The 22,567-nt window shown below is 49.4% G+C and overlaps 1 protein-coding gene across 1 annotated transcript in view; it reads left to right on the forward strand.

The window, feature by feature from the left end:
- Window positions 1–22,567, forward strand: part of LOC126106737 (cytochrome P450 4C1-like) — a 109,537-nt gene that overhangs the window by 43,786 nt on the left and 43,184 nt on the right. The gene's annotated exons all lie outside the window — the stretch shown is intronic.

The raw sequence follows: 22,567 nt of genomic DNA on the forward strand, positions 1-22,567 counted from the left end.
GGGTTTCGCAGGGATCGAATGAAGGGTAGAGCCACGGGTCGTAACACATCTGAATTGTAACGTCCACTGTTCAAAGTGCCGTCAATGCGAACAACAGGTGACCGAGACGTGTAACCACTGGCACCCCATACCATCACGCTGGGTGATAACACCAGTATGGCGATAACGAACACACGCTTCCAATCTGCGTTCACCGCGATGTCGCCAAACACGGATGCGAACATCATGATGTTGTAAACAGAACGTGGATTCATTCGAAAAAAATGACGTTTTGCCATTCGTGCACCCAGGTTCGTCGCTGAGTACACCATCGCAGGCGCTCCTGTCTGTGATGCAGCGTCAAGGGTAACCACAGCCATGGTCTCCGCGCTGATAGTCCCTGCTGGTGCAAACGTCGTCGAACTGTTCGTGCAGATGGTCGTTGGCTTGCAAACGTCCGCATGTGTTGACTCAGGGATCGGAACGTGGCTGCACGATCCGTTACAGTCATAGGGATAAGATGGCTGTCATCTCGACTGCTAGTGATACGAGGCCGTTGGGATCCAGCACGGCGTACCGTGTTACCCTCCTGAACCCACCAATTCCATATTCTGCTAACAGTCATTGGATCTCGACCAACGCGAGCAGTAATGTCGCCATACGATAAACCGTAATCGCGATAGGCTACAATCCGACCTTTATCAAAGTCGGAAACGTGATGGTACGCATTTCTCCTTCTTACACGAGGCATCACAACAACGTATCACCAGGCAACGTCGGTCAACTGCTGTTTGTGTATGAGAAATCGGTTGGAAACTTTCCTCATGTCAGCACGTTGTAGGTGTCGCCACCGGCGCCAACCTTGTGTGAATGCTCTGGAAAGCTAATCATTTGCATATCTGAGCATCTTCTTCCTGTCGGTTAAATTTCGCGTCTGTAGCACGCCATCTTCGTGGTGTAGCAATTTTAATGGCCAGTAGTGTACAGGGTGATTCAAAAAGAATACCACAACTTTAAAAATGTGTATTTAATGAAAGAAACATAATATAACCTTCTGTTATACATCATTACAAAGAGTATTTTAAAAGTTTTTTTTCACTCAAAAACAAGTTCAGAGATGTTCAATATGGCCCCCTCCAGACACTCGAGCAATATCAACCCGATACTCCAACTCGTTCCACACTCTCTGTAGCATATCAGCCGTAACAGTTTGGATAGCTGCTGTTATTTCTCGTTTCAAATCATCAATGGTGGCTGGGAGAGGTGGCCGAAACACCATATCCTTAACATACCCCCATAAGAAAAAATCGCAGGTGGTAAGATCAGGGCTTCTTGGAGGCCAGTGATGAAGTGCTCTGTCACGGGCTGCCTGGCGGCTGATCCATCGCCTCGGGTAGTTGACGTTCAGGTAGTTACGGACAGATAAGTGCCAATGTGGTGGCGCTCCATCCTGCTGAAATGCTTGCTGGATGCGTGCTACATTTTCATCACTCGTTCTCGGCCGTCCAGAACTTTTCCCTTTGCACAAACACCCATTCTCTGTAAACTGTTTATACCAACGTTTAATACACCACCTATCAGGAGGTTTAACACCATACTTCGTTCGAAATGCACGCTGAACAACTGTCGTCGATTCACTTCTGCCGTACTCAATAACACAAAAAGCTTTCTGTTGAGCGGTCGCCATCTTAGCATCAACTGACGCTGACGCCTAGTCAACAGCGCCTCAAGCGAACAAATGTACAACTAAATGAAACTTTATAGCTCCCTTAATTCGCCGACAGATAGTGCTTAGCTCTGCCTTTTGTCGTTGCAGAGTTTTAAATTCCTAAAGTTGTGGTATTCTTTTTGAATCACCCTGTATATTACATCACTTCAGCCACCCCTGGGTTAGCTGCAACCAGCTTTTTGGAGCAGACGTTTCCCACTGACAATGCTTTTCTGAAACGGAGATTGTTGCCTTGTGAGCGCGCTTGGCGTGGCAACACTACAGCGAATGGACAACTCAGGTATTGAGTGGGCATTATGTGATGGCGCTCACTAATATGTTTTGGGGCCAATTATCCGTGGCGGGTTCTGACTGTTAAGGTTTCTGTGTGACGTGATTATTGTCCTATTTTGGCATGCGGGGTCTTACTACTACTGAGAGCAGTTAAACTGGTTTAGGAATTTGTTATCGCTTTGGTAATAAGTCGTATTCTGTGTGATCTACTATTAATCTCCTTACTCTGGAGGCAAAAAAAAAAAAAAAATTCGCAGGAAATCTTTATTTTCATATTTTCCGGCAAACTAACACACAAGCATGACACATACGCAAATAATTTTTTTAATGATTTACTAAGTCATTAATGGCGGTGCTCAATTGCAGACCTCAGGTCTCACTTATCGTGAAAATGTATTAGTATTTACTTTGACCATTCTTTCAAAAATGTTCAAATGTGTGTGAAATCTTATGGGACTTAACTGCTAAGGTCATCAGTCCCTGAGCTTACACACTACTTAAGCTAAATTATCCTAAGGACAAACACACACACCCATGCCCGAGGGAGGACTCGAACCTCCGCCTGGACCAGCCGCACAGTCCATGACTGCAGCGCCGCAGACCGCTCGGCTAATCCCGCGCGACGTACTTTCTTTCCCTTTCCTTAAAAAAATCATTTCATTCTGAGGTATATATTATATTTCAAACAGTTAAATTTATATGCTAATATTCACAGGAAATACGATTTTTAATGTCAATATCTTTAAAATATATAATTTGCAGTGTAGGTTTATGTTGATGCTCAAAAACAACTTCATAGATGCAAGAAAATAATAATCATACAATAATTTTTGGCAAGTAATGATTTGCTACGCTAAGTAAAAATAATTTTTACAGTACGTTTTGCGATAAGCTCTAGAACTAATATTTTTCTCATTTCAGAAGTACATTTCACATTTGACGCCAATATGTCTCATCTTGTAATTGCGCCACATTTCCTGCATTTTGAGGCTTTCGTTGCTTCAACAAAATTTTTTTTAGTGGGCCAACACTGTGAGCCTAACTTCTGAAATTGATTGCAATTCTGCTCTTCAGGATGTATATACTTTTCAGTTTGTAGAACTAACCATTTCAGCGTACGACCAGTTGTAAACTAACACACGAATCGATACTTGCGAGATGCTCCGCCGCGGTTTTAAAACTAAGAACAAGAAAGTCCACACTCGCAGACCATTGGTCTATAAGCGAAGAAAAAAAAATTGAACGAAGGTCCTCATTTGTGAACCAAGGGAACGAAGAGGTTGACTGTTATCAATCAAGCCTTTCAATGTCCACTTCCTAAAAGTTAACAGCAAAAGAAAATATATAATTACATTATTGAGACAATGAGGAGAGAGGCAGCATCGTCCAATATAGCATACGAACCGGTCGTTTTATATATTGTACTAAATAAAATGTCATCTCTGTCTAGTCTCTACAACCCAGAGACCCTTCTCTGGGGGAACAATGGAACAGGACTGAAGCTCAGATGAAACGAGTTCATGATTGACAGATTGCAGGGGCAGGAGACAGTGTTGCCAACGCGCCACCACATCCACTTGACAAGGATCTTCATCTACCTACATGACAGGTAACACAGTGTGAGAACTACGGTTACCTGGCGATTGGCCACTACCACTGTAGCCACTGAAAAGTCAGTTACAAACTTTGTACAACTAAAGGACACCGCCGGAAAAAAAATACACTCCTGGAAATGGAAAAAAGAACACATTGACACAGGTGTGTCAGACCCACCATACTTGCTCCGGACACTGCGAGAGGGCTGTACAAGCAATGATCACACGCACGGCACAGCGGACACACCAGGAACCGCGGTGTTGGCCGTCGAATGGCACTAGCTGCGCAGCATTTGTGCACCGCCGCCGTCAGTGTCAGCCAGTTTGCCGTGGCATACGGAGCTCCATCGCAGTCTTTAACACTGGTAGCATGCCGCGACAGCGTGGACGTGAACCGAATGTGCAGTTGACGGACTTTGAGCGAGGGCGTATAGTGGGCATGCGGGAGGCCGGGTGGACGTACCGCCGAATTGCTCAACACGTGGGGCGTGAGGTCTCCACAGTACATCGATGTTGTCGCCAGTGGTCGGCGGAAGGTGCACGTGCCCGTCGACCTGGGACCGGACCGCAGCGACGCACGAAAGCACGCCAAGACCGTAGGATCATACGCAGTGCCGTAGGGGACCGCACCGCCACTTCCCAGCAAATTAGGGACACTGTTGCTCCTGGGGTATCGGCGAGGACCATTCGCAACCGTCTCCATGAAGCTGGGCTATGGTCCCGCACACCGTTAGGCCGTCTTCCGCTCACGCCCCAACATCGTGCAGCCCGCCTCCAGTGGTGTCGCGACAGGCGTGAATGGAGGGACGAATGGAGACGTGTCGTCTTCAGCGATGAGAGTCGCTTCTGCCTTGGTGCCAATGATGGTCGTATGCGTGTTTGGCGCCGTGCAGGTGAGCGCCACAATCAGGACTGCATACGACCGAGGCACACAGGGCCAACACCCGGCATCATGGTGTGGGGAGCGATCTCCTACACTGGCCGTACACCACTGGTGATCGTCGAGGGGACACTGAATAGTGCACGGTACATCCAAACCGTCATCGAACCCATCGTTCTACCATTCCTAGACCGGCAAGGGAACTTGTTGTTCCAACAGGACAATGCACGTCCGCATGTATCCCGTGCCACCCAACGTGCTCTAGAAGGTGTAAATCAACTACCCTGGACAGCAAGATCTCCGGATCTGTCCCCCATTGAGCATGTTTGGGACTGGATGAAGCGTCGTCTCACGCGGTCTGCACGTCCAGCACGAACGCTGGTCCAACTGAGGCGCCAGGTGGAAATGGCATGGCAAGCCGTTCCACAGGACTGCATCCAGCATCTCTACGATCGTCTCCATGGGAGAATAGCAGCCTGCATTGCTGCGAAAGGTGGATATACACTGTACTAGTGCCGACATTGTGCATGCTCTGTTGCCTGTGTCTATGTGCCTGTGGTTCTGTCAGTGTGATCATGTGATGTATCTGACCCCAGGAATGTGTCAATAAAGTTTCCCCTTCCTGGGACAATGAATTCACGGTGTTCTTATTTCAATTTCCAGGAGTGTAGTACACCCTTTTAGGGGTTTGAAATTCACTCAACATTTATTGTTGCAACATGGCATGTGGAGTACATGAAACGATTGCATTTACAGATCAATAGCACAGGCAGTTTTGAGGTATCAGGTATCGACCCATGCTGAAACACCCATATTACGAGGGTAAGTCAATTATGATGGTCGAAGTAGAGAGGATATAAAATGTAGACTGGCAATGGCAAGGAAAGCGTTTCTGAAGAAGAGAAATTTGTTAACATCGAGTATAGATTTAAGTGTCAGGAAGTTGTTTCTGAAAGTATTTGTATGGAGTGTAGCCATGTATGGAAGTGAAACGTGGACGATAAATAGTTTAGACAAGACGAGAATAGAAGCTTTCGAAATGTGGTGCTACAGAAGAATGCTGAAGATTAGATGGGTAGATCACGTAACTAATGAGGAGGTATTGAATAGAATTGGGGAGAAGAGGAGCTTGTAGCACAACTTGACTAGAAGAAGGGATCGGTTGGTAGGACTCGTTCTGAGGCATCAAGGGATCGCCAATTTAGCATTGGAGGGCAGCGTCGAGGGTAAAAATCGTAGAGGGAGACCAAGAGATGAATGCTCTAAGCAGATTCAGAAGGATGTTGGTTGCAGTAGGTACTGGGAGATGAAGAAGCTTGCACAGGATAGAGTAGCATGGAGAGCTGCATCAAACCAGTCTCAGTACTGAAGACCACAACAACAAGTCAATTATTATCCGCAATTTAGTTACATTTTTGCTATTTTTGGTAGTACTGTCGTTTTACGTTGATGACACATGCTTTGTTTATTTGTTGTTATTTCTTTGCAATTTTCAAGTTGATAGGTTAGTTTCGTTGTCGCTGCCGTCCTGTTAATCATGGCTGCTCTGCTGTCTATTAGCACCAAAGAAGAGCAACGTTCAGTGAGCCGTTTTTTGTGGTCGGAAGGCGTATCAAGGGGCCGAAATTCATCGAAGACTTTCGGTACAGTGTTTGCCACAACGGAGTGTCTACGAATGGACTGAAATATTTCGAAATGGTCGCACAAGTGTTACGCACGACGAAGGAGCCGGACGACCGTTTGCTGCCACAAATGAAGAAACCATTGAGCATTCCCGTGAAATGATTCTTACAGACGGACGATTAACTATTGACGAAGTGGCACACCGTCTGCAAATTAGCGCCGGCCGGGGTGACCGAGCGGTTCTAGGCGCTACCGCTACGGTCGCAGGTTCGAATCCTGCCTCGGGCATGGATGTGTGTGTTGTCCTTAGGTTAGTTAGGTTTAAGTAGTTCTAAGTTCTAGGGGACTGATGACCTTAGGAGTTACTTAACTCCTAAGTGCTCAGATCCATTTGAACCATTTGAACCTGTAAAGTAGTCACGGTTCTGCTTATGAAACCATCCACAACAGACTTGTGTTTCATAAAGTTTGTGCAAGATGTGTCCCAAAACAACTCATACAGATGCATAAACAAACGCGCTTGGACATCTGCAAAAGACATTTGGATCACTATGGTAACGAAGGGGACAACTTCTTAGACAGGGTCATTGCTGGTGACGAAACATGGGTCCATCATTACGAGCCGGAGAGTAAAGGCAGAGTATGGAATGGAAAGATCCAAATTCGCCGTGCAATAAAAAGTTCAGATGCTTGCGGATTTTTGGGACGCACAAGGTCTAGTACTGGACTATTATGAGAAAAGGGGCACAACAATAAACAGTGTACGTTACACTGAGATGTTTACTGCCAGTGAAAAGCTTGCAATCCGAAGCAAACGCGGAGGATTGCTGTTAAAAAGGTGTTGTGTTGTTGCACGACAATGCCCGTCCGCTTACTGCTGCCCACACTGCTGAAACGCTCCAGAAACTCTAATATGAAGTACTGGACCATCATCCATATAGTCCCGATCTTGCCCCTTCTTACAATTACTTGTTTAGTCGATTCAAACAGGCATTAAGGGGTCGTCGATTTGCCTCGGACGAACCAGTGAAAGAAGCGGTGCATTCCTGGCTCGCAGCTCAACCGAGAACCTTCTTTTATGAGGGCATCAGGAAGCTTGTACAACGATGGACCAAGTGCTTTGTAACGCAAGGAGACTGTGTCGAAAAGTGGTGTTCTTGTAAGTTTCGTTTTTAATTACAATAAAATTTTATAACTACTGAGCCGAGGCGGCTGATATCGATAGTGCCACTCTGGTGGTTTATCTTTCCTGCCACGATCAGGGCGGTAAGCAGCGCCCTCTGGAGCCTACTCGAGGCGTAACGAGGCGATGTCCTGGGGAGGGGAGGGGGTGCTCTGGGACGTGGTGGAAGACAGTTGTCTGGAGTGTGGGACCGGACCTATCGCATGGAGATACACAAGGTTGGCTCTGAACGGAAGGCGCCGTAGCAAGCAGCGAAAAGCGGGCGTCCTGTAATTTGTGTGAAGGAGTAACGATTTTTGCATTGGATGTCCCACTGGTTCTCGAGAGTTGCGGTGGCTGCTTTCGGAGAAGAGAATTGGTAAAAGCTTGTGTCTACACTCTTTTCCGTACGATGTTGCTGCCTACCGTTATAAACGGATGAAAATGAGGCGCTTGCATTGACTATACGGGAACTGGTGATGTAAAGTTACATTTGTGATTGAGTCTCACTTGTGCTGTGACAATTTAGAGGCGAAAACTGTGGTGGTTTCATTAGGTCTGGTTCTTTGCTGTGCAACTAAGGGAGTCAGTTATTTGGGGTAACTGAGGGAGCACCATTATGTTGGTCTAAGTGATACGTTCTCCACGTTTTGTCTATGGTTTTGCGAATCGAAATCGTGGGGGAGTAAACGTGTGAGTAATTTTCTATTCTATTGATGGTTATGTTGTAAAGACTGTTCTCTGGTGTGTTAAATCATGCGCTGATTTGTAGTCAATCTAAGCAGAAGTTACCATTGCTACTTGCTTACGTGCTACTATCCTTATGATTGGCGTTGTTTGTCTTTTGATTGTGGGTGTGCTCACGTTAAAAAATAAAAAAAATATAATTACGGCTACTATTCATAAGGGTTGTCTGGTAAGGAAATTGCTTAAGCTTTCATCATATGCTGGTCTGTTTGCCTATCACATTGGCTTTCTATGCAGTAACTGGAGGAATGTGTATGGTGGTTCAAGATTGTAGGCTGACTAGTATCTGAAGTGGTGTTGAGGTTAAGGGCGAGATCAGCATCCCGCAAACCCGCATGCTGCGCGTGGTTAAATGTTCCGCTATTGGGGAGCCGGCTCTCTGTTCTTGGATTGTGTAAGGATACGTGATGAGTGCATCGCTGTAGTTTCTCGCGTGCTAAATTGCGGGGTGTCGGTGCCGTCCTAGGGCTAGACTTGTGATGTATGTTATATCGAAAGGGAATTAACTGTACCAAACTTAAGAGAGCTTTTAGTTTGTTTTAGGTCTGTACATGGAATGATGTTGATATTTTGTCGATTGCGGCAATAACTTCCTGTGTGGGAGATCCTCTGAGGGACTTGTATTGTACTGTTGCAGTGCAGTCCATCTGAAACGTGCTGCTTAAAACTAGGGACTGCAGCTCTCTGATGTTATACATTACTGTTTAATTTTAAATGTCTTCGATGTAATATGGTTCTACATCTACATCTACATCTACATTTATACTTATTTTGAGGATTATGTAAATTTGATCGCTGGTTCCTTAAAGGAAGTATTTCGTTTTAAAATATGTGCTCGGTCAGAGCCTATTTAAATATGATTTTAACTCATCATTCAAATTTTCTAGTCTTGCTTTCTTAAAAGGCTTCCAGTTAAATGGTTGCTATTCTCCTGTTTAAATGTTTGAGTGACTTAAAGGAAAATAATATTATTTTGTAATTTGTACTGATTGTTCCTTTTGGGTAATACCTGACTTATGAGTGTCTATCAATGGTGATGCACTGTTCTATTGCTAGCCTACCTCTTCCACTCCACAGCATATTGAGCTGCTTTGTGTCGAAATTGTGTTCAGAACACCCGTCTGACCTGACACCTCAACTACTTTGCGGGTAATAATTGACTTGCCCTCGTAGTATATGGGGTAGCCTCCACGGGCGGCAGTGCGGGCGCTGGTTCTAGCATTCAGTCGATCGTACAAATAGCGAATACTGTCCTTGAATACGTTACGCCAGGCCTGCTCGACCTGTTCACGAGGTTCTGTAAGAGTAGGTTGTTGACGCGTCGCAAGAGATGCTTCCCGTCCTATTGTTTTCCACACGTGATCGACTGGAAACAAGTCGAGAGATCGTGGTGGTCGGGGAAGTTGCTGTACGTCTTGCAGGGCACTTTTGAAGTTCACGTGCAGTGTGTCAGCGAGCATTATTATGTTGCGACAACGCATCACCTTTCTGTTGCAAAAGGAAGGGTCTAAGAACATTCTGCACGTACCGAGAGCTGGTTAGCGTCCCCTCCAGAAACACCAGAGGTGGACCAGAGTTGTAGCTTATCGCTCCCCAGACGGTAAGACCTGGTTGGGTCCAGTGTGTCTTGGACGAATGCGCTCTACAACGCAGCGGTCACCTGGTCTATCTACATCTACATTTATACTCCGCAAGCCACCCAACGGTGTGTGGCGGAGGGCCCTTTCCGTGCCACTGTCATTACCTCCCTTTCCTGTTCCAGTCGCGTATGGTTCGCGGCAAGAGCGACTGCCGGAAAGCCTCCGTGCGCGCTCGGCGCGCTCGAATCTCTCTAATTTTACATTCGTCATCTCCTTGGGAGGTATAAGTAGGGGGAAGCAGTATATTCCAGAAACGCACTCTCTCGAAACCTGGACAGCAAGCTACACTGCGATGCAGAGCGCCTCTCTTGCAGATTCTGCCACTTGAGTTTGCTAAACATCTCCGTAAAGATATCACGCTTACCAAATAACCATGTGACGAAATGCGCCGCTCTTCTTTGGATCTTCTCTATCTCCTCTGTCAACCCGACCTGGTACGGATCCCACACTGATGAGCAATACTCAAGTATATGTCGAACGAATGTTTTGTAAGCCACCTCCTTCGTTGATGGACTACATTTTCTAAGGACTCTCCCAATGAATCTCAACCTGGCATCCGCCTTACCAACAATTAATTTCATATGATCATTCCACTTCAAATCGTCCCGTACGCATACTCCCAGATATTTTACAGAAGTAACTGCTACCAGTGTTTGTTCCATTATCATATAATCATACAATAAAGGATCCTTCTTTCTACGTATTCGCAATACATTACAATTGTCTATATTAAGGGTCAGTTGCCACTCCCTGTATTGTGTTGGCAGAAGAGCCAACACCGTGTTGCTACAGGAGGCCGAAATGTACGCTTTTAAGCTCAAGCAGGCTGGCGTGAGGTCTGGAAAATGACAATGTAATTAATATAGCCAATAAGGTACGTTGCTGCTGGAATACTTAACTTTAATCCATAACTGGTGTACATCGCTCTTGACTGTACAGGTTTCACAATCTCAATATTAACTGGTAATGGCGCCTTGTTAGGTCGTAGCAAATGACGTAGCTGAAGGCTATGCTAACTATCGTCTCGGCAAATGAGAGCGTAGTTCTCAGTGTAGCATCGCTAGCAAAGTCGTCTGTACAACTGGGGCGAGTGCTAGGAAGTGTCTCTAGACCTGCCGTGTGGCGGCGCTCGGTCTGTAATCACTGACAGTGGCGACAGGCGGGTCCGTCGTATACTAGCGGACCGCGGCCGCTTTAAAGGCTACCACCTAGCAAGTGTGGTGTCTGGCGGTGACACCACACCCTGCACCAAGTGCTTATCCGCTGCAGATCTTCCTGCATTTTGCTGCAATTTTCTAATACTGCGACTTCTCTGTATACTACAGCATCATCCGCGAAAAGCCGCATGGAACTTCCGACACTATCTACTAGGTCATTTATATATATTGTGAAAAGCAATGGTCCCATAACACTCCCCTGTGGCACGCCAGAGGTTACTTTAACGTCTGTAGACGTCTCACCATTGAGAACAACATCCTGTGTTCTGTTTGCTAAAAACTCTTCAATCCAGCCACACAGCTAGTCTGATATTCCGTAGGCTCTTTGTTTATCAGGCGACAGTGCGGAACTGTATCGAACGCCTTCCGGAAGTCAAGGAAAATGGCATCTACGTGGGAGCCCATATCTAATATTTTCTGGGTCTCAAGAACAAATAAAGCGAGTTGGGTCTCACACGACCGCTGCTTCCGGAATCCATGTTGATTCCTACAGAGCAAATTCTGGGTTTCCAGAAATGACATGATACGCGAGCAAAAAACATGTTCTAAAATTCTACAACAGATCGATATCAGAGATATAGGCCTATAGTTTTGCGCATCTTCTCGACGACCCTTCTTGAAAACTGGAACTACGTTGAAACTTCCTGGCAGATTAAAACTGTGTGCCGGACCGTGACTCGAACTTGGGACCTTTGCCTTTCGCGGGCAAGTGCTCTACCAACTGAGCTAGCCAAGCACGACTCATGCCCCGTCCTCACAGCTTTACTTCCGCCAGTATCTCGCCTCCTACCTTCCAAACTTTATTGAAGCTCTTCTGCGAAACTTGCAGAACTGGCACTCCTGAAAGAAAGGATATTGCGGAGACATGGCTTAGCCACAGCGTGGGGGATGTTTCCAGAATGAGATTTTCACTCTGCAGCGGAGTGTGCGCTGATATGAAACTTCCAGGCAGATTAAAACTGTGTACCAGACCGAGACTCGAACTCCAAATCAGAGATACTACGTGCAGTACAAGGTCACGTGCTGCCTAGCACGAAACCAAGTCCACACTACTTGTATGATAATTGTTAATATTTTTTTAAAAGGAGATAAGGATTTTTACTGTCTATAATATAACATACAGTCACCATTGATCTTTATTTTACAAAAAAAAGGTTCAAATGGCTCTGAGCACTATGGGACTTAACTTCTGAGGTCATCAGTCCCCTAAACCTAACTAACCTAAGGACATCACACACACCCCTGCCCGAGGCAGGATTCGAACCTGCGACCGTAGCGGTCGCGCGGTTCCAGACTGTAGCGCCTAGAACCGCTCGGCCACTCCGGCCGGCTTTAATTTACAATTGCCATTTCCGACTTCGGCCCGTATAAAAAGGTACTCATCAGCATTTAATTTCTTCTTCTTCCTCGTAGACAAAACAAAAGGCATGCTGGGAACCTATGTACCATAAGGTAGTTTAGCCAACAGTCCTGTAGTCTCAGCAATACACCACGTCTTCCAGGCCAGAATGTTAGCATCTGGAAATGCTTCAAGGCCACCATAGTCTGCATGATTGCCCCAAACAACAGCCAAGGTAAGCCCTGTTGAGTCTCCAAACACAGCTTGTTCATCGCAAGTGAAGTGCAGACGCAGTCCACGAAACACATTGGGACCTCCAATTAATTTCTGTTTATTAAACGGTCCCGCCAAGTCAATACCAATTGCTTTTAAGCTCCGATACACAGGTACACTGCGCCGCCAGCGACGACGGTGACCTAGACGTCGCAGAGGCATTGCTGAGTCTTGGAGTTCGAGTCTCGGTCCGGCACACAGTTTTAATCTGCCAGGAAGTTTCTTATCAGCGCACACTCCACTGCAGAGCGAAAATCTCATTCTGGAACTGCGTTGTACGCGCAAGCGACCATCACTTGTGTGCAGGCAGAATCTGCTTTCATCACTGAAGACCACGGTGCATCATTCCAGCTTCCCGTCAATGATGTCGCGTGAGTGGAAGACGGATTAGAGGTTTGGGTGACCGTAACCGGTTTGCACCGGTTCGCGTTGAGACATCTGTGCTCACAAGCCCTCTTATCTGTGCTTTTGTAGCTATACAATTTGCCACTGCTGCCCTTATAATACAACGATCCTGGCTATGGTCAAGCCACAGCTGGCAGTGTTAGCTGCCTGTAAATTCTTTCGTCCCACGGTCTGGTAACAGGAAGTCAGCACCGAGAAAGGGCACCTTGTTCACGCACCTCTCTCGTGTGCTGACGAGGTAACGCCGCCCCAGGCGTCGCTTAGCAGGCAACGCTCTGGAAAGTTCCATGCCGCTCGCACGGTTTGCTCGGTCCTGACCAATCAGGGCAGAGGAAGCCGCATGGTGCATCGAATACACCCGGCCGCCAGCCACCGGGGCCGCGCTCTTGTATTCTTGCTCACTCGCGAGTCGGATGCGCGCCCTGTAGCATTGAACATCTCCCACTTCTCCTGGTGCTGTGGCACTGTGGACTTAGTTTTGGCAGACAGCCACTTTCGGTAGCTTCGCGAACAATGTTCGCCAAATTGTAAGCTCTGGCTCACCCTCACCTCCCTAGGCCTATGTATCCCCTTTCAACATGCTTTAGCCAATAAATGGCCTTTCTCTAAAAATTACACTATTATTCCATAATGTCCACCGCCTGCCCATACGCCCCATCCTGTACAGTATCAACTGCTAGCGGCGGGGAGGAAGGGACGCCTGAGGTATCCATGACAGCCGATCCAGAGTCAAGGGCGAGGGAGGGAGCCGCCGATCCACCCGGAGATGGAGAGGGCCGGCGGCAGGCCCGTGGGTTGACGGCAGCTGGGGGGCTGGGATGGTGACTCGAGGACCACGTCCGTACCCAAAGGAGGTAGGGAAGGAGGCGGCGGCGCGAATCCCGTGTAAGCACAAGGGCGGAGCTGATGGCGGCGCTCCAGCCTTTTCGACATCTGCACTGAAGTAACACGCTGCCCATGGGTCGCGACCACCGCGGCGGGTGTCCAACCCACCTTGCGCCGTACTCGTGGGCCCACATGGCTGTGCCAGGGGCATACCGCTGCGACGGCCGGGAGTGGGGGCGGGAGGAAGACGGCATCAGCAAATGGAGCAGGGTCCGCAGCTGTCGCCCATGAAGGAGCTCTGCCGGACTGCGACCGTCAATTGGCATAGAGCGATAGGTGCTCAAAAACAGGGTGAGGGCCGACGTGGTTGGAGATGTGGCGACTGCCTTAGTCAACTGGTGTTTAAAAGTGCAGACAAGCCTCTCCGCCACGCCATTGGACGAAGGGTGGAAAGGGGGCTATGCATATGCTTGATACTGTTGGCCTGACAGAAGTCGTGCAAGGAGGATGCTGTGAATTGGGGACCATTATCGGAGACCAACGTGTGGGGCAGGCCCTCAATGGCGAGAATCTGATCCAGGGCCATGAGTGTAGCCTCCGTGGTGGTGAATGCCATTCGGACAACATATGGGTATTTGCAGTAGGTATCAACGATGAGTAACCACATCGACCTCGAAAACGGGCCCGGATGGATGCGATCCCAGGGCCGCCGAGGCACAGGCCAGGGTGCAAACGCCTGAGGGGGCCCTTCCTGGTGACGTGCAAAGACAGTACAGCCACGGACCAGACGCTCAATATCGCCATTGATGCCGGGCCAATACACATGCCAGCGAGCCAAAACTTTCATACGGGACATACCCCAGTGCCCGCGGTGTAACAAACTGAGCACCCGAAGCCGCAATTCCGGAGGGATGACTACCTAGTGGGAATCTGACTCCGTGGCCAACAGGAGGACATCATCGATCATGGAGAGCCTGTGGGACAAGTGCCGCCAGGGGCTGAAATCGGACTGCATCTGACGAGTAACATAGGACGGCCACCCGTGGACCACGTAGTTGAGAACCTGCCACAAGACAGGGTCGTGACGGGTAGCTGCAGCAACGTCAGCAGCCATAAGAGGAAGGCCATCCAGCGCATCCAGGTGGGCGAAATCAGTGTGAAAGCAGAGGACCTCCTGTTGGTCAAAGGCAGGATCGGGGCCCACTGGGGGACGTGACAAAGCGTCTGCATTAGCATGTTGGGCGGTGGGCTTATACTAGATGGTGTAAGCGTAATTACATAAAAACAATGAACAGCGCTGGAGACGTTGATCCGTCCGCTCAGGAAGGTGAGAGTGGGGCCCAAAAAGGTAACCAAGGCTTTATGGTCTGTCAGGAGGGTGAACTTTGGCCCAAGGAGATAGGAATGAAATTTTTGGACGGCGAACACGATCGCCAGGGCTTCCTTTTCAATCTGGGAGTAGTTCCGTTGCACTGGGGTCAACGTCTTAGAGGCATAAGCGATGGGCTGTTCAGAGCAATCGGCATTCCGGTGCGCGGGGATGGCCCCAATCCCGTACGCCGACGCATCAGCTGCCACAACCAAGGGCCAGTCTGGAGAGAAGGGAGTAAGGCAAGGGGCAGACTTCAGCATCGCCTTTAAACGGAGAAAAGCCTGGTCACAGGCAGGAGTCCAAACAAAAGGTACCCCTTTGCGACGCAAGTGATTGAGGGGTTGAGCAATGGAGGCAGCCTGGGGCAAGAAATTTAAGTAATGAGTAACCTTACCCACAAACACCTGCAGTTCCGAAAAGTCCTTGGGACGAGGAAGGGCCTCAATGTCCGCGACATTACGACCCGAAGGGCGAATGCCATCTTTGCTAAGCCAGTGGCCCAAGTATTCCACTTCCGGTTGAAAAAAAAAAAAAAACACTTGTCCAGCCAACAGCGGAGACCAGCAGACTGCAGAGCATGAAATAAGGCGCTGAGGTTTTGGCAATGTTGCTGGCGGGAACGCGCAGTGACCAAAATGTCGTCCAGATAATTCACACATGCAGGGATAGGCTGGGTAAGCTGCTCCAGGAATCGCTGGAAAATGCCCGGCGCCGAAGAGACACCAAAGGGAAGGCACTTGTAATTATACAGTCCAAAAGGCATCTTGATAACCATGATGTTTTGAGATTCGGCAACCGAGGGCAACTGGTGGTATGCCTCTTGAAAAATACTCTCTCCCGGCAAGCTTGGCAAAAAGGTCTTCCTGTGGGGGAATGGGGTAAGTGTCAACGAGGGACTGAGCATTGACTGTAGCGCCAAAGTCCCCACACAGCCGAAGGGACCCATTGGCTTTCCGTATGACCACCAGTGGTGTTGCCAATGCACTATAGGTTACAGGTTCCAGCACGCCAGCGGCCTGGAGCTGATCAAGTTCCTGCTTGACCACTGGCCGTAAGGTCACCGGAAGGGGCCGGGCTGTGCATCCGCCCGGAGGGTGATGTGCACCTGAAAGCTGGAAGCACATCCAAGATCCAGTGTAAACAACGACGCAAATGCGGAGCAGAGATCTTCCAAGTCCTAAAAAGGAACAGCAGTGGAAACGACCTTAACTTCGTCGGAAATTGAAAAGCCAAACAACGGCGGGAGGGAGGCGACAATGCAGGAGAGCCCACCCATGTATATGTCACCATATTAATCAGGGAGACGGTGGCCCCAGTGTCGACCTGAAAACTGACATCCGCAGTGAAAATGCGGAGCGTAAGGAAAAGCTTCCGCGCTGATGGGTCATCCTGTGGGACGACCGATTGCAGAGCGTGGACGGTATCATGACGGCCAGGAGGGGAAGGACTGGATCGAGTCGAGCGACTACGACAAACCAATTGGATATGGCCCTCCTTGTTACACAGTGTCCACGTTTTCCAGCGGTGGGGACAATCAGCCTGCGAATGGGCAGTAAGGCACTGTGGGCAAGACGGAAGTGGGTCGTGTGACTGGCAGCAAGGGACGACCAAAGGTGCCAATGCCATAGAGACGTCGGAATGTGAAGAGTCCTGATGGCACTGGCCCCTGTCAGCAGGGCCACGTCGACATCGCGAGGGCGGAACCCACTGGGACGCCGCGATCACTGCCACCTGCGGTCGCGCCATAAGACACTCATTAGCCGCTTGAGCAATTTCAAAGGAGTGGGCAATGCGAAGAATGTCTTCCAAGGAGGGTTTGTCGAGCTTCAATGCCACAGTACAGACCTCAGGGTCGGGAGCCAGCTCAACCACCACATCCCGGATCAGGGAGTCCGCATACAAAGCCTTACACTGCTGATTGATGCACGTAAAATAACATTGACGGCTGAGACCCTGCAAGTCCGTGACCTAGGAACAATATAATTGACCAGGCTGTTTATGGTACTGGCGGAACTCCATCCGAGAAGCGACAGCATAGTAGCATTGGGAATAATAGTTTGTCAGCAAAAGGCAGGTCTCCTGGAAAGAGAGAGCCACAGGATCGGACAACAGTGCCAAAGTTCTGGAGAAGAAAGAACGTCTCCAGAGAGGCGCAAGGCAAAAACAACGATCGCTGCAAGGAGTCGTCCGTGACTTGAAAAGCCATGAAATGTTGTTTCAGCCTATGTAAGTAGGTTTCCCAGTCCTCTTTAGCGTCATTAAAGGGTGGAAACGACGGCAGATGCGGGAAAGCATCAGACACCCAAGGACCCTGAAGCTGGCGTGGTAACGTGTCCCGGGCATCAACTTTGTCCGTTAGCAACTGCAGAGACTTTTTGAAGATGCCTAACTGGAGCTGCTGCTGCTACATGAGCTGCTGCTGTTGCTCCAGCAGACAGACCAACTTCGCCTCCATACCAAGAACGACCACTGTTTACCTCGTCGCCAAAATGTTGTAACTGCGACCAGGACAGTCGAGGGGTAGCACTGAGGGAAGGTGCAGCAGGACCTGTGGAGAGGCCCACGAACAACAACACAATGGAAAAGGATGAACACAACCAACGTAGGACAGAACAAATACAACAAGACCGAACAACAGAGTCACAAGGAAACAAACTCGTACATGAACCAGGAAGAAAGCAGTCTAGCACAAGCGAGTTGTAAACCAACGTAAGCGAGATTAGACTGACTGGATGAGATTTTTTTTTCTTTATTGTGATTTCATTCCCCCACCCCACATGGGCCGGGGAGGGCTGTCAGTGGCACAATCCGCCGCTCTTCAACCGAGTGACATGAACTTAAAATAAGAATAAAATGGTACATACAGAAGGCGATAAAGGGGACTTAAAACAGAATAATGGGAGAAAATGGAGGTAAAAAATATAGACTAACATGGAGACGTTCATCGAGGACAGTTAAAAAAAAGTCACCAGAAAGTTAAAAAAAAAAACACAGTTGGCGATTCTTCAAAACCCAGAGAAGGCACTGAATGGACATGCACACTTTACAAGGCGGCCACAGTAGTAAAATCACTCCGGAACAACACACTTAAAACCCAATTGGAGCACACAAAACGAAGAATAAAACTCCCAGGCGGGATCTGCCGAGGGAAAGGGCAGAGAGGATAGAAAGGGAGGGGAGAGCAAGGGGCAGCAGGGGAAGCGGCGGGATGAAGAGAGGAGGGGCATCAGTGGGTTCACGAAGAGGCAGGAGACACATGGGGCGGGAGAGGAAGACAGAAGACAGGGCAGGAGGGAGCGCAGAGACACTGAAAGGAGGCACAAGAGATGGAGGGGGAGTAGGAGGGGGAAGCCGCTCAGGAGAAGGGAGGGGAAGGAGAGGGAGCCCTGAGGAGGAGGCAGGTAGATGGGGTTAGAGTTGTTAGGAAGGGTAGATGTCAGGACGAAGCTCATCATCCGGGAAGGGTAGACGGTGGAAGTTGCATTGGGAAAGGAGATGAAGAGTGTAGAGATGGAGAGAGGGTGGGACACAACGGTAAAGGCACGGCAACTGGTTGAGGGTGAAGAGGAAGGGAGACACTAGGGGTGAGGGGGATCAAGGCGGCGGACAATATATAGTGTGCGGATGTGTTCAAGGAAAAGGAGGGGGTGGGGGAAGGGGATGAGGTCGTAGAGGATGCGCGTGGGGGACGGAAGGCGGATGCAGAAGGTGAAGCGGAGCGCATAGCGTTCGAGGATTTGTAGGGCGTTATAGAACCAGGAGGGGCGGAAATCCAAGCTATGCTGGGATAACACAGGATTGGGCGGATCAAGGATTTGTAGGTTTGAAGGATGGTGGAAGGATGCAGACCCCACGTCCGGCTGGACAGGAGTTTCAGGAGGCAGAGGCGGTTGTGAGCTTTGTTTTGGATGGTAAGGAGATGGGGAGTCCAGGTGAGGTGGTGGTCAAGTGTGAGGCCAAGGTATTTGAGGGTAGGAGTGAGGTGGATAGGACGGCCATAAATGGTGAGGTAGAAATCATGGAGGCGGAAGGAGCAGGTGGTGCGGCCTATGATGATCGCCTGCATCTTGGAGGGATTAACACGGAGGAACCACTGGTTGCACCAAGCGGTGAATTGGTCAGGGTGGGTTTGGAGGGTACATTGGGACCGTTGAAGGGTAGGATAAAGGGCTAGGAAGGCGGTCATCAGTGAACTGGAGAAGATGAACAGGAGGGGGAGGTTTGGGCATATCAGCAGTGTACAGGAGATAGAGGAGAGGGGAAAGGACAGAACCTTGGGGCACGCCGGCAGAGGGATAGAAACTATGGGAGTTGGAATTGTGGATAGTCACATAGGAGGGACGATGGGAGAGGAAGGAAGCAACGAGACGGACGTAGTTGATGGGGAGAGCATAGGTCTGGAGTTTGAAGAGGAGCCCGGGATGCCAGGCACGGCCATAGGCGTTCTGGAGACCAAGGGAAACAAAGATAGCGGAGCGACGGGAGTTAAGTTGGAGGGAAAGGAAGATTGGTAAGGTTAAGGAGCTGGTCGTCGGCAGAGAAGGAAGGCCCGAAGCCGCACTGGGTAAGAGGGAGGAGGTGATGCTGGTTAAGGTGGCGGTGAATACGGCGAGAGAGGATGGCCTCGAAGACCTTACTGAACATGGAGGTGAGACTGGATGAGAGAGTGGCCGGCGCTTAAGTACACTATCGGGGGCACCGCTATTGGCCGCTGGGACCACGTGTTCCACTGTGGCGCCCCCACACTAAAAGCGGGCCAGGAGGCGCGCGCTGCCACAGTTTATGGTGCAGCGACCTCTATGGGTCTTCGACGTCCATGACGTCTGGGGCGGATTCAAATTTTGCGGCACGCAGTACCTGACATTCCCTATTAAAGGGTACACACAGATGGTGCTCTGATAGCTATGCCACTACGCTGTCTGTTGGCAGACAACGTTGAAACTACTATTAGTACATCTACTATACCCTAGGTGGCACCGAGTCCAAATTTGCAACGCCCTTACAGGTGTTCTAATTTTTATATTCCAGTAGTCTTTAATGCTGGCGATTAAAATTACATCACCAAGACAAAAAAACAAAATTTTATATAATGATCAGACACAGACTGCAATGATCATCGAGGCAATTTGACACCACGCGCCTCGTTAATGAATGGAAGCATCGACCTTCTCAGTTGCAGTCAATTAACAGACAAGCTGAGGTGGAAGCTTACAGATGGCAGCCCCACCACTCTTACCCCACGCAGCTGTCGTAAGGTGGCCATGAGGCACCTTTAAATACTTGCAAATCACTTAAAGAAAAAACCCCGCCCTCTTCCCCCCTAACCTCCATCTCTACACCCTTCAACTCCTTTCCCAAGGTGGCTTCTGTCGACTCCTCCTCCCAGATGATGCCCTCTCTCCCTCCATTTGTCCCTTCTATCAACTCTGATCCTCACCGCCCTTCCTCTGTCCTTTTCCTGGGCTCCCTGCCACCCCTTCCATACTGTTTTTACTCCACTTACCGTCACTCTGCCTCCCTTCTCTCCCCCAAGTCCTTTTGCATTACCTTCCCCTGCCATTCTCCATTCACTCTTGCGTCTGCCCTGCCCCCCCCCTTTATGAATCCTCTCCCTCCATTGGTTTCCCCCCCCCTTCCTCTCCTCCCCCCTCTTTTTCTCCTCATCTGTCCAGCCCCCCCCCCCCAACTGCCATTGGCTGTGGTGTGTCATCTTCGTGCTGCTTTTTTAGTGCAGTGTTCCCAGTGAATGTTAAGTGTTGTGCATCTTTTCCAAAGTGTTGTGAAGGGACACTATACTGTGGCTGGATGTGATTTTATGTCTCTTGCAAACAGAAACCAGACTGTCGCCGTGTTTTTTAATTGTCTGTCTACTATTTTACCTGTCTGTCTTGTGTATTTTATTAGCATCGCCTACTCCTTTGTTTTATGTTTTAACTTTCCACAATTTTCCGCCATTTTACAATTTAAGTCATCGTTTTATCGCCTGATTCTATTGTTTCTTATCTTCTTATGTCTTAAAAAATTTGTAGGCTCAAGAGCAGCGTACTAAGCTGCTGCCAGCCCGCCCCCTTCGGGGCGGAATCGAAATTCAATAAAGGAAAAAAATTAAAGAAAAAGCAGATGGATCAAAACATCGACGAACAGGCAATGGAAAAGTGCGTCGAGATGAAATAAGAGTCACCCTTGAGTTAGTACCATGGAACATGAAAGGTGGACTGGCTTTTAGGGTGACAAAAGTCATCCAAATTCTGTCACAGGAACAGGCCAACATCAGTCTCATAACGGAAACAAAAACGCAATTGAGATGTACCATTCACGGTTTTTACACTCCTGGAAATTGAAATAAGAACACCGTGAATTCATTGTCCCAGGAAGGGGAAACTTTATTGACACATTCCTGGGGTCAGATACATCACATGATCACACTGACAGAACCACAGGCACATAGACACAGGCAACAGAGCATGCACAATGTCGGCACTAGTACAGTGTATATCCACCTTTCGCAGCAATGCAGGCTGCTATTCTCCCATGGAGACGATCGTAGAGATGCTGGATGTAGTCCTGTGGAACGGCTTGCCATGCCATCTCCACCTGGCGCCTCAGTTGGACCAGCGTTCGTGCTGGACGTGCAGACCGCGTGCGACGACGCTTCATCCAGTCCCAAACATGCTCAATGGGGGACAGATCCGGAGATCTTGCTGGCCAGGGTAGTTGACTTACACCTTCTAGAGCACGTTGGGTGGCACGGGATACATGCGGACGTGCATTGTCCTGTTGGAACAGCAAGTTCCCTTGCCGGTCTAGGAATGGTAGAACGATGGGTTCGATGACGGTTTTGATGTACCGTGCACTATTCAGTGTCCCCTCGACGATCACCAGTGGTGTACGGCCAGTGTAGGAGATCGCTCCCCACACCATGATGCCGGGTGTTGGCCCTGTGTGCCTCGGTCGTATGCTGTCCTGATTGTGGCGCTCACCTGCACGGCGCCAAACACGCATACGACCATCATTGGCACCGAGGCAGAAGCGACTCTCATCGCTGAAGACGACACGTCTCCATTCGTCCCTCCATTCACGCCTGTCGCGACACCACTGGAGGCGGGCTGCACGATGTTGGGGCGTGAGCGGAAGACGGCCTAACGGTGTGCGGGACCGTAGCCCAGCTTCATGGAGACGGTTGCGAATGGTCCTCGCCGATACCCCAGGAGCAACAGTGTCCCTAATTTGCTGGGAAGTGGCGGTGCGGTCCCCTACGGCACTGCGTAGGATCCTACGGTCTTGGCGTGCATCCGTGCGTCGCTGCGGTCCGGTCCCAGGTCGACGGGCACGTGCACCTTCCGCCGACCACTGGCGACAACATCGATGTACTGTGGAGACCTCACGCCCCACGTGTTGAGCAATTCGGCGGTACGTCCACCCGGCCTCCCGCATGCCCACTATACGCCCTCGCTCAAAGTCCGTCAACTGCACATACGGTTCACGTCCACGCTGTCGCGGCATGCTAC

The sequence above is a fragment of the Schistocerca cancellata genome, chromosome 10, assembly GCF_023864275.1.
Source record: "Schistocerca cancellata isolate TAMUIC-IGC-003103 chromosome 10, iqSchCanc2.1, whole genome shotgun sequence".
Classification (NCBI taxonomy): Eukaryota; Metazoa; Arthropoda; class Insecta; order Orthoptera; family Acrididae; genus Schistocerca; species Schistocerca cancellata.